The sequence below is a fragment of the Manis pentadactyla genome, chromosome 15 (genome assembly GCF_030020395.1).
Source record: "Manis pentadactyla isolate mManPen7 chromosome 15, mManPen7.hap1, whole genome shotgun sequence".
In the NCBI taxonomy this organism is placed as follows: Eukaryota; Metazoa; Chordata; class Mammalia; order Pholidota; family Manidae; genus Manis; species Manis pentadactyla.
In genome coordinates, this window is record NC_080033.1 from 7,438,735 (window position 1) to 7,449,133 (window position 10,399).

The window sequence follows — 10,399 nt, forward strand, 5'->3', positions numbered from 1 at the left end:
ACCTCCGACGTCGCTGCGGCCGCCCACGCGCACCCCTTGCGGTTCACAGCCCCCGTGAGGCTGGGCCCCGCCCCTGGCCTCTCTTCCACGCCCCTTTCCCGTCGTTTTCCTGCCTGAATCCCTTCCCTGGCGTCTCGGGCCTCTCGCGTCTGGTGACCCTCCACCGGGGGCTGTGCGGCTCCCGAAGCACAGCGCCGGCCGCCCAGCTCCAGGAGGAGGCCCACCGCGCCCGCCGGTCTCCTGCTGGCCCGTCCGGCCGACCGCCGCCCCCAACCGCCTTCCCGCGGCCTCCGGCCGGGCCCTCTGCCCCCCAGGCCGCCCCTGCGAGGTGCCTCTTCCCCAGAGCGCGGTGCGGGAGGCGAGCCGGGACGCCTGGGACGCCCGGGCTCGAGCCCTGATTCCGCCGACGGTGAACGTGCTCTCCCGGGAGGCTGGCGCCCGGTGCCTCCGCGCCCCTGGGCTCGCGGGCGACGGCGCTCGTGAGAGGCCGGGCCGGAGCGGCGGGGACAGAAGCGGAACGAGTGCGGAGGCCGGTAGGCTGCGGGAGAGCAGGCGCCCGGAGAGAACGGGCGAGCCCGGGAAGGAGCAGGCTGCAGAGCCGGGGAGGCTTAGAGGCCAGCGGGACCTCCGGGTGGAGGTGAGCCCCCGGGGAGGGAGGCCCTTGGGGGGCGGCGGGGAGGCGCTCGAGAGGGAGTCCGGGGAGGGTGTGGGCTGGGAGCCATGGCCGCAGGGCGGCGTGGTGCAGGGCCCGAGAGGTCCGGGGCGGCCCGGAGGGCGGAGGAAGGGAGCAGAGCCGCCGGGGGTGCCGGAGAGGGTCGGAGGGCGCGTGACCGCGCGGGAGGGCAGGGGAGTGACTGCCCTGGAGAGTGTAAGAGGGCGGGCATGCGGGGAGAGCGGGGACCGTGAGGAAGGCTGGGGAGAAGGGGCAGCAGGAGGGGAACCAGTTGCAGTGTGGGCGGAACAGGGGTGAGAGAAGGCACCGAAGGGAGAGACGGCAGCAAAGGGGAGGGCAACTGAATGAGAAGCAACCCAGCGGAAAAACACAAAATCAAAGAGAAAAAGAAATAGGGAGGTGGATATACAAAATAAAAGATGGTAACACAACATTAGAGAGGCAGGGGTGGAGGCTGACGGAGCGGTGGTGGTGAGGCTCTGGATCCTGTTGATTGCTCAGTGATTCAGTTGTGATACATTGGTGGCTTTAAAAATACATCTAAAATTCGTTTCAGTGGTAGAGATGAGACTGAGAATTGCAAAACTTCTAATAGGCTTGGGCAATTTATATTGTATGTCAGAAAATAGCTTAAATTTGCAACTTTTAGCCTAAGGTCAGTGACCTGACTTGGTCAGTGGTGGGTCACCCCCTTCCGTTTTCCTGGTGTGGGTTAGAGGTTGGGAAAGACAAGTGTGGACGAAACGACTGGCACTGTACGGTGCTCTTTTTAAGGGTACAGTAAAATGACTGCTTTGCTTTTTAGTTTCTTTATAATGGAATTTTATATATGTATATATATATATATATATATATATATATATATATATATAGACACTTAACATTTAATTCATAATTTGGTAGTTTGAGATAAATGTTAGTTCTTTCATTTTCTACTTCCTTATGATTCTCAAATAAGTTTTGGTGACCTTTAATGAACTCATGTCATTCTTTTATCAGGATGATATATTCTTACATTTATTTTTAACATCAAAATGACTTAGACTTGAAAAACTAGACGTCATTTCCTTTTTAAACTTGTTTGTGGTTTAAGTCAGGCCTGCAGTCTCTGTCCCCTGTATCTTCTGTCTTGGACGTGTTCTTTGGTGACCAGTTAATGATTTTAGACTGTTTGATTGGTAGTTGGTAGGGATGTCAGTGATGTTTTAAGAGTCAAAGACTAATTTAACCAGTTTTGTAGTACTCAGTTTTCTTCCCTTTTATGTGATTTATTAACATAGTGAGCTGTGACCTCAGAGTAGTTGTTCCCCTCTGGTCTCTCTTGTCTTTTTTCTGCAGTGTTGAAGATGTGCCGGATTGACTTGGAAGCTCTGTGCAACAGAGCCCAACTATGTCTGGTGCAGTAACATTCTCAAAAGAAAAACAAAACCGCACCCATGTGTAAAGCTGAAATGAAAAGGAAGCATGCTCAGAACTTACTTCTACAACTTACTCGTTCAGTGTTGTGCACACCTGTAGTCGCTTTTTCACAATTCTGCATTTTAAAAACATTTCACAATGACTTTCTGGAAAGGAATTAAGTGTTGGTATCAGGGTGAGAACCTGGATGTGTAATCCTGACTCGTGGATGTTCCTTCGGTCAGCAGCCACAAATGGTGGTATGTGCATCCGAAACACACAAAGGACCCCCGCACACAAACACAGGTCTTCTATGCACTCTATTCTCCCATCTTTAAAAGCAAACGTTATCGCACACACTGCAGCAGTGGGGACCCCGGCTGTCCCCACATCCCTCTTCAGGTCACAGACCCGGTCTTGATCACACCGCATGGAGGCCTGACAGCTCTCCCTGCAGCCACCCCCAGCCTCAGGAGAGAAGCTCAGCGCCCTGGTGCTCACTGCTGCACACAGATGACATACCTTAAGGCTGGTCCCGTCTCACCTCCTGGAAGGAGAACCTCTGGTCAGGTGACACTATATAAAGGTTTTCACACCGATAGTAACACGTAACTCGTTTCCAGGAAATAATTGTAAAATATTTTAGAAATACAGAATTGCAAAAACATAGCTATGCATGTGCAAAATATTGAAAGAGTCAGTTGTAATCTCTGAGCAGATTTCTTTTTAATTCACCTTTATTGATGCATAGGTTTTTGGTTCAGAGTGTGCAAGGGCTTCCCAGGAAGGCGGGATCTGAAGAGATGGTGGAGGAACTCACTGGGTGGCCTAAGGAGGTTATTGTCCGCGAGTCCCTCCTGAGCAGTGGGCAGCAGGGGACTGTCCTTTCCACACCGGGAGGTCCCCCCATATGGTTGTGGCAAAGGAAGGGAATGCGATGATGACTCTAAGCATTAAACGGCATGTTTTCCGCATTCAGGATTGGCTTCTAAGAAAGACTCACGTTCCCTGAGGCCAAAGTCTGGAAAAAGAGGAGGAGGATGGCAGAGAAGGAGCCGGGAATGGCTGTTCCTCAGGTAAAGTCCCTACCCTTTGGGTGACCTTCTGTCTGTCCTTCCTGAAGGGCCCTTCCTGGGTCTCCCTGAGCTCTGACCCTGACGGTGTGACCCCTGGTCACTCCACTCACCCCTCAGCACCTCTCATCCCCACTTCAGTTCCATGTCAGCTGACCCAGTGACATGGGGCTTGTGTGGGGGATGGGGCGTCAGGGTGGGTGGGCAGCAGGGACGCATCCAGGGCTGCACCTGGATACACCGTCAGCTCTCTGTAGCCCGGATGAAAGAGGCTGCAGGGGGAAGCCACATACTAATGTTCATAAATACGTGGTAAGTTGTGGGAAAGGAGACCAAAGAGGGGCAATCTTTTCAGCCTGATTTTTAATATATTTGAAGCTGGACACGTGAGTCACTGGCTCAAAATCTTCATGATTGGGAAACACCATCAGAGATAGAGGGTGTGGGATTCTATCATGCATTTTAAATTATGGCGTCCACCTTTCCAGCACTAATGGCTCCTGGTCGTGTGCGTGGTAATGACCTGGCTGGGACTTCAGGTAGTTCAGCACTTTGCACGGTACTCCGGGCCGGGTGCATCCTGGGCCGCTCCCCGGGCCTGAAGGAAAGCTTCCATTCTCACTGTTTTATGTGTGCCTTTCATATAGGGCCCTTGTGTTTACTATTCCTGGTTCCTTCAGTGTTTATCTTCAGTTTGTCAAACGTTGTCAACGACTATTTTCCCATTAACTGAGATGATTGTGTGTTTCTTTTCCCTTCCTTCCTATTAATGGAGCGCATTAGCATTGAGTGGTTTTTGTATGTTGAATATTCCTAGCCGTGCAGGAATAATTCCACTTGTGGTCTGTACTGGTTTGAATGTGCTGTTGAGTTTTATTTGCTCGTATATTAAGGATTTCTGCATCAATGTTCTTCAGAAATATCGGTCTCTACTCTTCTTCCTGTCTCTTTTTCTGGGTTTGGTGTCAGAATCGTGATTCCATACAAGTGTTTCTGAAGATTTATAGCAGGATTCGTGTTTATTCTTCTGTAAGTATTTGGTAGGCTCCTGGGGAAGCCTTCTGGTCCTGGGTGTGTGTTGGAGGTTTCTGAGGACTGCTTGACTCTCTCTCTTTGTAACTGTTCACATTTTCTTTATTACTTGTTGATGTGGTCTGCGAGGTTGTATGGTTCTCTGAATGTACCCATATTTTCTAGGATATGTAATTTCTTGGCATATAATTGTTCATAGTACTTTCTTATAGAATATTTGCAACATTTCTGTGACACCTGTTGCAGTGTTCCCCTTTCATTTCTGATTTACTTGAGGGCTTATCGCCCTCTCTCTCTCTCTCTCTCTCTCTCTCTCTCTCTCTCTCTGTCTCTCTCTCTCTCTCTCTCTCTGTGTGTCTCTCTCTCAGCCTAGCTAAATGTTTGTCAATTTCTAAATCTTTCAGAAAACTTGTTCTTGGTCTCTTGATTTTATGTAGTTTTCCTATTCTGTTTCATTTCTCCCTGCTCTGATCTTATTCCTTCTGCTAAATTTTGGTGCAGTTTGTTATTCTTCTGATTTCTTGAGGTATAAAATCCTATTTCTGATTGGAGACCACTCCTTTTCTGAAATGTAAGATTTACCACTGCAGGCATCCTCCTCAGTGCTGCCGCCACTACGTCCCGCAAGTTCGCTGTGTTGTATTTCCATTTTTATCGTGATAGTTTTAAAAATCCATGTGATTTCTTCTTTGACAGAAAATCTAAACTTTCAAGTAATTTCAAGTATACACTGTAGTGTGCCAGCGATATTGTAGATCTCCAGAACTTATTTCTCTTGCATAACTAAAACCTTGTACTTTTTGATTTTTGAATGGCATCTCCCCATTTCCTGCTTTCCCCTCCCCTGGCCAATCATGTTGTGTCCTCTGATTCTCTAATTTAGACTATTTTAGATTCCACATACAAGTGTGATTATACAGTATTTCTCTTTCAGTATCTGGCTTGTTTTAATTAGCATAGTTTTCTCTAAGGCGCTATACATACTGTCAAATAATGACAGGATTTAACTCTTTTGTAGAGGTGAATAGGATTATATTGTACATATATATAGCATTTTCTTTATCCATTCTTGTGTCACTATTCATTTAAGTTTCTATACTGGTCTATTGTGAACAGTCTTTCGGGGAAAATTCATGGAGTATTGGTATGTCTTTGAGATCCTGATTTCATTTTCCATGGATATAAACCCAGTACTGGGATTAATGGATCACATGGTAGTTCTGTTTTTAATTTTCTGAGAACCCTCCCATTATGTTTTCCATAGTGATCATACCCATTTCCATTCCCACCAACACTGTGACAGTGTTTCCTTTTGTTCCACATCCTTACCAGTTTTCATTATCATTTGTGTTTTAATAACAGCCATTTTAACAAGTGTGAAATGGTATGTCATTGTAGTTTTGATTTGCTTTTCCCTGATGATTAGTGATGTTGTGTAACTTTTCATATACATGTTGACCATTTGTAGGTCTTCTTTGAGAAATGTCTGTTTAGGTCTTTTGCTGATTACTTTTTATTGAGGTGTCACCGATATACAGTCTTATGTTGGCTTCAAATGTACAGTACAGGGGTGCAACAGTTACCCATATTATTATGATTGTTATCTGTCAATGTGGAAAGATGTTCCAGAAACACTGACTGTATTCTCCATGCTGCACTACTGTCCCACGACCAACTTACATTCTGATTGTGAATTACTGTGCCTCTGTATCCCTCTCGCCCTTCCCCCCACCATCCCCAATTCCTCTCCCTTGGTAACCACTAGTCACTTCTCAGTATGTTTGAGTCTAATGCTGTTTTGTTCCTTCTGTTTTGCTTTCTTTTCTTTCCATAAATGACTGAAATCATATGGTGTTTGTTTTCCTCCACCTGGCTTATTTCACTGAGTATAATTCCCTCTAGCTCCATCCATGGTGTTGCAAATGGCAGGATTTCTTTTCTTTTCGTGGCCGAATAATATTCCACTGTGTTTATGTCCCACATTTTCTTTATGCACTCATCTACTGATGGACACTTAGGTTGCTTCCATAGCTTGGCTATTGCAAATAGTGCGGCAATAAACATAGGGGTGCATACATCTTTTTTTAAACTTTAATTTGGTATCATTAATCCACAATTACATGAAGAACATTACGTTTACTAGGCTCCCCACTTTGCCAAGTCCCCCGCACAAACCCCATTACAGTCACTGTCCATCAGCATAGTAAGATGCTGTAGAAACACTAACTTGTCTTCTCTGTGCTGCACAGCCCTCCCCGTGCCGCCCCCAACCCCGACATTACACATGCTAATCGTATGCCCCCTTTCTTTTTCCGCACCCTTATCCCTCCCTTCCCACCCATGCTCCCCAGTCCCTTTCCCTTTGGTAACTGTTAGTCCATTCTAGGGTTCTGTGATTCTGAGGCTGTTTTGTTCCTTCAGTTTTTCTTTGTTCTTATACTCCACATATGAGTGAAATCATTTGGTACTTGTCTTTCTCTGCCTGGCTTATTTCACTGAACTTAAGACCCTCTAGCTCCATCCATGTTGTTGCAAATGGTAGGATCTTTCTTCTTCTTATGGCTGAATAATACTCCATTGTGTATATGTACCACATCTTCTTTTTCCATCCATCTACTGATGGACACTTAGGTTGCTTCTGTTTCTTGGCTATTGTAAATAGTGCTGCTATAAACATGGGGGCGTATCTGTCTTTTTCAAACTGGGCTACTGTGCTGTTGTTATTTTGATAGGAATTGCATTGATTGCTTTAGGCAGGATGGCCATTTTGACAGTATTAATTCTTCCTATCCATGAGCACTGGATGTGTTTCCATTTATTAGTATCTTCTTTAATTTCTCTCATGAGTGTCTTGTAGTTTGCAGAGTATAGGTCTTTCACTTCGTTAGGTTGATTCCTAGGTATTTTTTTCTTTTTGATGCAATTGGGAATGGAATTGTTTTCCTGATTTCTCTCTCTGTTAGTTCATTGTTAGTGTATGGGAATGCCACAGGTTCTGTGTATTAATTTTGTATCCCACACCTTTGCTGAATTCAGATATTAGATCTAGTAGTTTGGGAGTAGGTTCTTTAGGGTTTTTTAAATGTAGAATATCATGTCAAACTGCCCTTTCTTATTTTAAATTCTGTGAAGACAGAGGCTCAGTGCTGCTGAACACCCAGCAGCAACTGAAAGGAAAAGAATAACTATATTGTGAATACAGCAGGTAGAGTGGCATCTGGATACCCTAGTGTCTGGGCTCATGAAGACAAAGGGGCCGACAGTGGGGAAGCAGGAACGCAAAAATGGAAGAGAGGATGTAGAAAGATAGAAAGCTGCTCCCCAAGGCAGGGTTCTTTGGGAAGCTCTGTTCTCAGAAGAAGATCTGGATGAATGGTTGGTCCTCTGAATATGTGGGAGTTGATGGTTCCATCTGCACAGGATGAACACCGTATCTATCCACTTGGTCATGAGTCCAAAGTACAAAACACAGGAGAGATTATAAAAGCTGTTAGTAGGGGATGTTATTGTGCCAAGCATGCTGGAGCAGTAGCTCAGATCCTTTTCATTGTGATGTTTGTCTGGCTTCATTCACTGGACACATATATAAAAACAACTCTATTTATAAGCAAGTGCAAAACCCATGGCAGGTCAGTAGAGAAGCCAGTGGAGCTGGGAGCTTTAACTTTAAGCTCTGTCCACATGGGGTTTCTGGAACTTGTTGTGATGGCCTGGATGAGGCTCAGGAGACATACGGTGCTGAGGGCATAACCCTGGCCACTCTGAACACGGAGAAGTCGGCCTCCAAAGTCACTGAGGAGATGCCTCCTTGTGTGGGAGAGACTTTTAGAAAGGAGTGCCGAGATATTGGCAAAGGTCAGGAGCCAAATTTGAGGACTTTAACCTGCATCCTCTGAAGTAAGTGATGAAATCATAATAAAAGAGAAATTCCCTAAAATTCCAGCGATGGTCTGTGATAAGCAGATAACCTTTATTGCTAAATCCCTGGGGGCCATGCTGCGACTTCCCAGATACTGATAGTCAGAGTTAGAATATGATGGCACTGCAGGGAAATCAGAGATTTGTGTTACTGTTAACATAACCATTGATATTCACGATTTTTCATTCACAAACACTCATTAAATATATTTTCTGTTAACAAGTGAGTTCATAAGTTTATAGATTATGCTTCATATATGATGAAAGTAGACTCACTTGTTACTGATTTGTATGTCACAACCGATTGTATCTTCAACTCTCTAAGTATTGTTGTTGTTATTTTACAGATGACGAGACCCTAGGCACAGCATGTAAAAACCGTACCAACTCACATCTCCCTGTGTTGCAGCATTAGAAGCCAAACCTGTGTTTTCTGGCTTCAAAGACAAGCCTCTTAATCACGCTGCTACATACAGAAAGGTAGTTTTTCTCTTCAAGTTCTCAACATCTCTACTTACTTTTGCTCATGTCTTTCTCCGTTTTTAAGTAGTTTTATCTTCATGAAAAATTGTGATTGTGGCCAATTTGTAATTATGTCTCTAAATTTATTTTATAGGCTGATATTACTTATGAATAAATATTTAAAGGTGCAAATAAGATGATACTGCATTGACTGCCATGAAACCCTTTAGAAAGATTATCCAAGACCAAGTGTTAGGTTTATATGGGCAAGACTGGCTTGATATTCTGATGGGGACAAAAGATGCAATTGTCCTTTTCCAAGGAACAAGTTTGTAATTGCAGCAACAACCAAAATCTGTATATCGTAAAATGATGGGCTGATCTTTGGATTTTGAAACACGTATAAGAGACGAAACACTGTAAAATAGAGGCTAAATTATTATTGATTATATATCATTGATTAATAATGACTGAAAGTCTAGAAATAATGTAACAATTATTGAAATAGACTGCATTCAAGAAAAATATTCAAAATAATATACAGAAGGGATGGACATGAATGTATTGAATAAGTTTAAATGGTTAAATCACTGTGCGATTCACCCAGCCTGTAAGAATCACAAACATTATTTTTCAGGATAGTAGAGGTATTGATATAAAACTTCCTTTCATGTGATGATTAATAAATATAACTCAGAAAAAATTTGTATTTATTTTTATAAATCGTGTATATATACAAAATTAATTAATAATATGTGTCTAGGTATTTCTGTAGAGAAATGATGTTTGAGAGGCAATGGCTACAATATAAACATCTTTTTTTCCCCTTAAACTGGGCATATTATGTGATTAATAGATGTAGTTATTGTATCTACAGTGAGGGAAAATCTCTGGTCTACGGATTTTGGTGGAACTATTGTCCCTCTTGAAATCAGGCAATGACTGTCTGGGGAGAAGTTTATATGACTGAGGGTTTCAGACCAAAAAAATCTTGAGACTTGGCGGTTTGTAGCTTCAAATGTGTCCAGTGATATTTTTCTGTTAAAAATAAACATTTTAATGTCTACTGTAGTCTTTACGTTCGCCTAACATTTACTGAGCCCGTGCTGTGTGCCAGGACCCATGAAGGACACTTTCACATTCATGATCTAGTTTACACCCCCAGCAACCTCATAAAAGACATCTTGTTTTCTCCACTTTACCAATGAGGAAACTGGAACTTAGAAGGACTAAGCGTTAAGGCCAAATGAGAAGAACACCAGGGGTCCAAAGCAGGCGTTGTAGAGCTGGTGGGATCCATTTCCTTGAGGGCCTCATCTTCACACATTTTACACCCGCTTGTCACTACTCTGTCTGGAGTTGAAGGACCATCTGAGTCCTAGCAAATACCACAGTCAGAATCAAGCCTTCCTTTGGTTTTGCCACAGGCATCTTCATCGGGGCTTATATTCTCCTCCTTGAATTTCCCTTAGGATGAGGTTTTTTCTTTCTCCCAGAAGGCTTACTTGCTCTTCACACAGGTAGGTTCGTAGTAGGGCAGCCCCACTAGCCCAGAGAGTCTGAATTCTACAGTGATCTCCAATGAGGCTTTCAAACTGCATGCCTCACAGCCCCCTCCGCCTCCTCCCAATGCACACACATTTGCTTTTTGAATAGACTATCCATCAAGCTACAGACTTGCTTTAGAAAAAGAAAAAAAAAATCCCTTGTCGAAAGATCAGAACGAACTGCTTTTCATTTATCTATGCTACGCCTAGTTCAATCAGCTGGTGGGGGAGCGATTAAACCCACCGTTCCTATGATTGGTCTGAATGATTTTGTGACTGGATTCTCTTCATCCTCC

General features: G+C 44.2%; 1 long non-coding RNA gene across 1 annotated transcript; it reads left to right on the forward strand.

The window, feature by feature from the left end:
• The first annotated feature begins 2,698 nt into the window (after positions 1-2,698).
• Positions 2,699-8,704, forward strand: LOC130681004 (uncharacterized). The gene is made up of 3 exons (XR_008994038.1): positions 2,699-2,907; positions 3,051-3,147; positions 8,442-8,704. It is a non-coding gene; the product is annotated as an uncharacterized LOC130681004 (long non-coding RNA).
• The last annotated feature ends 1,695 nt before the right edge of the window (positions 8,705-10,399 follow it).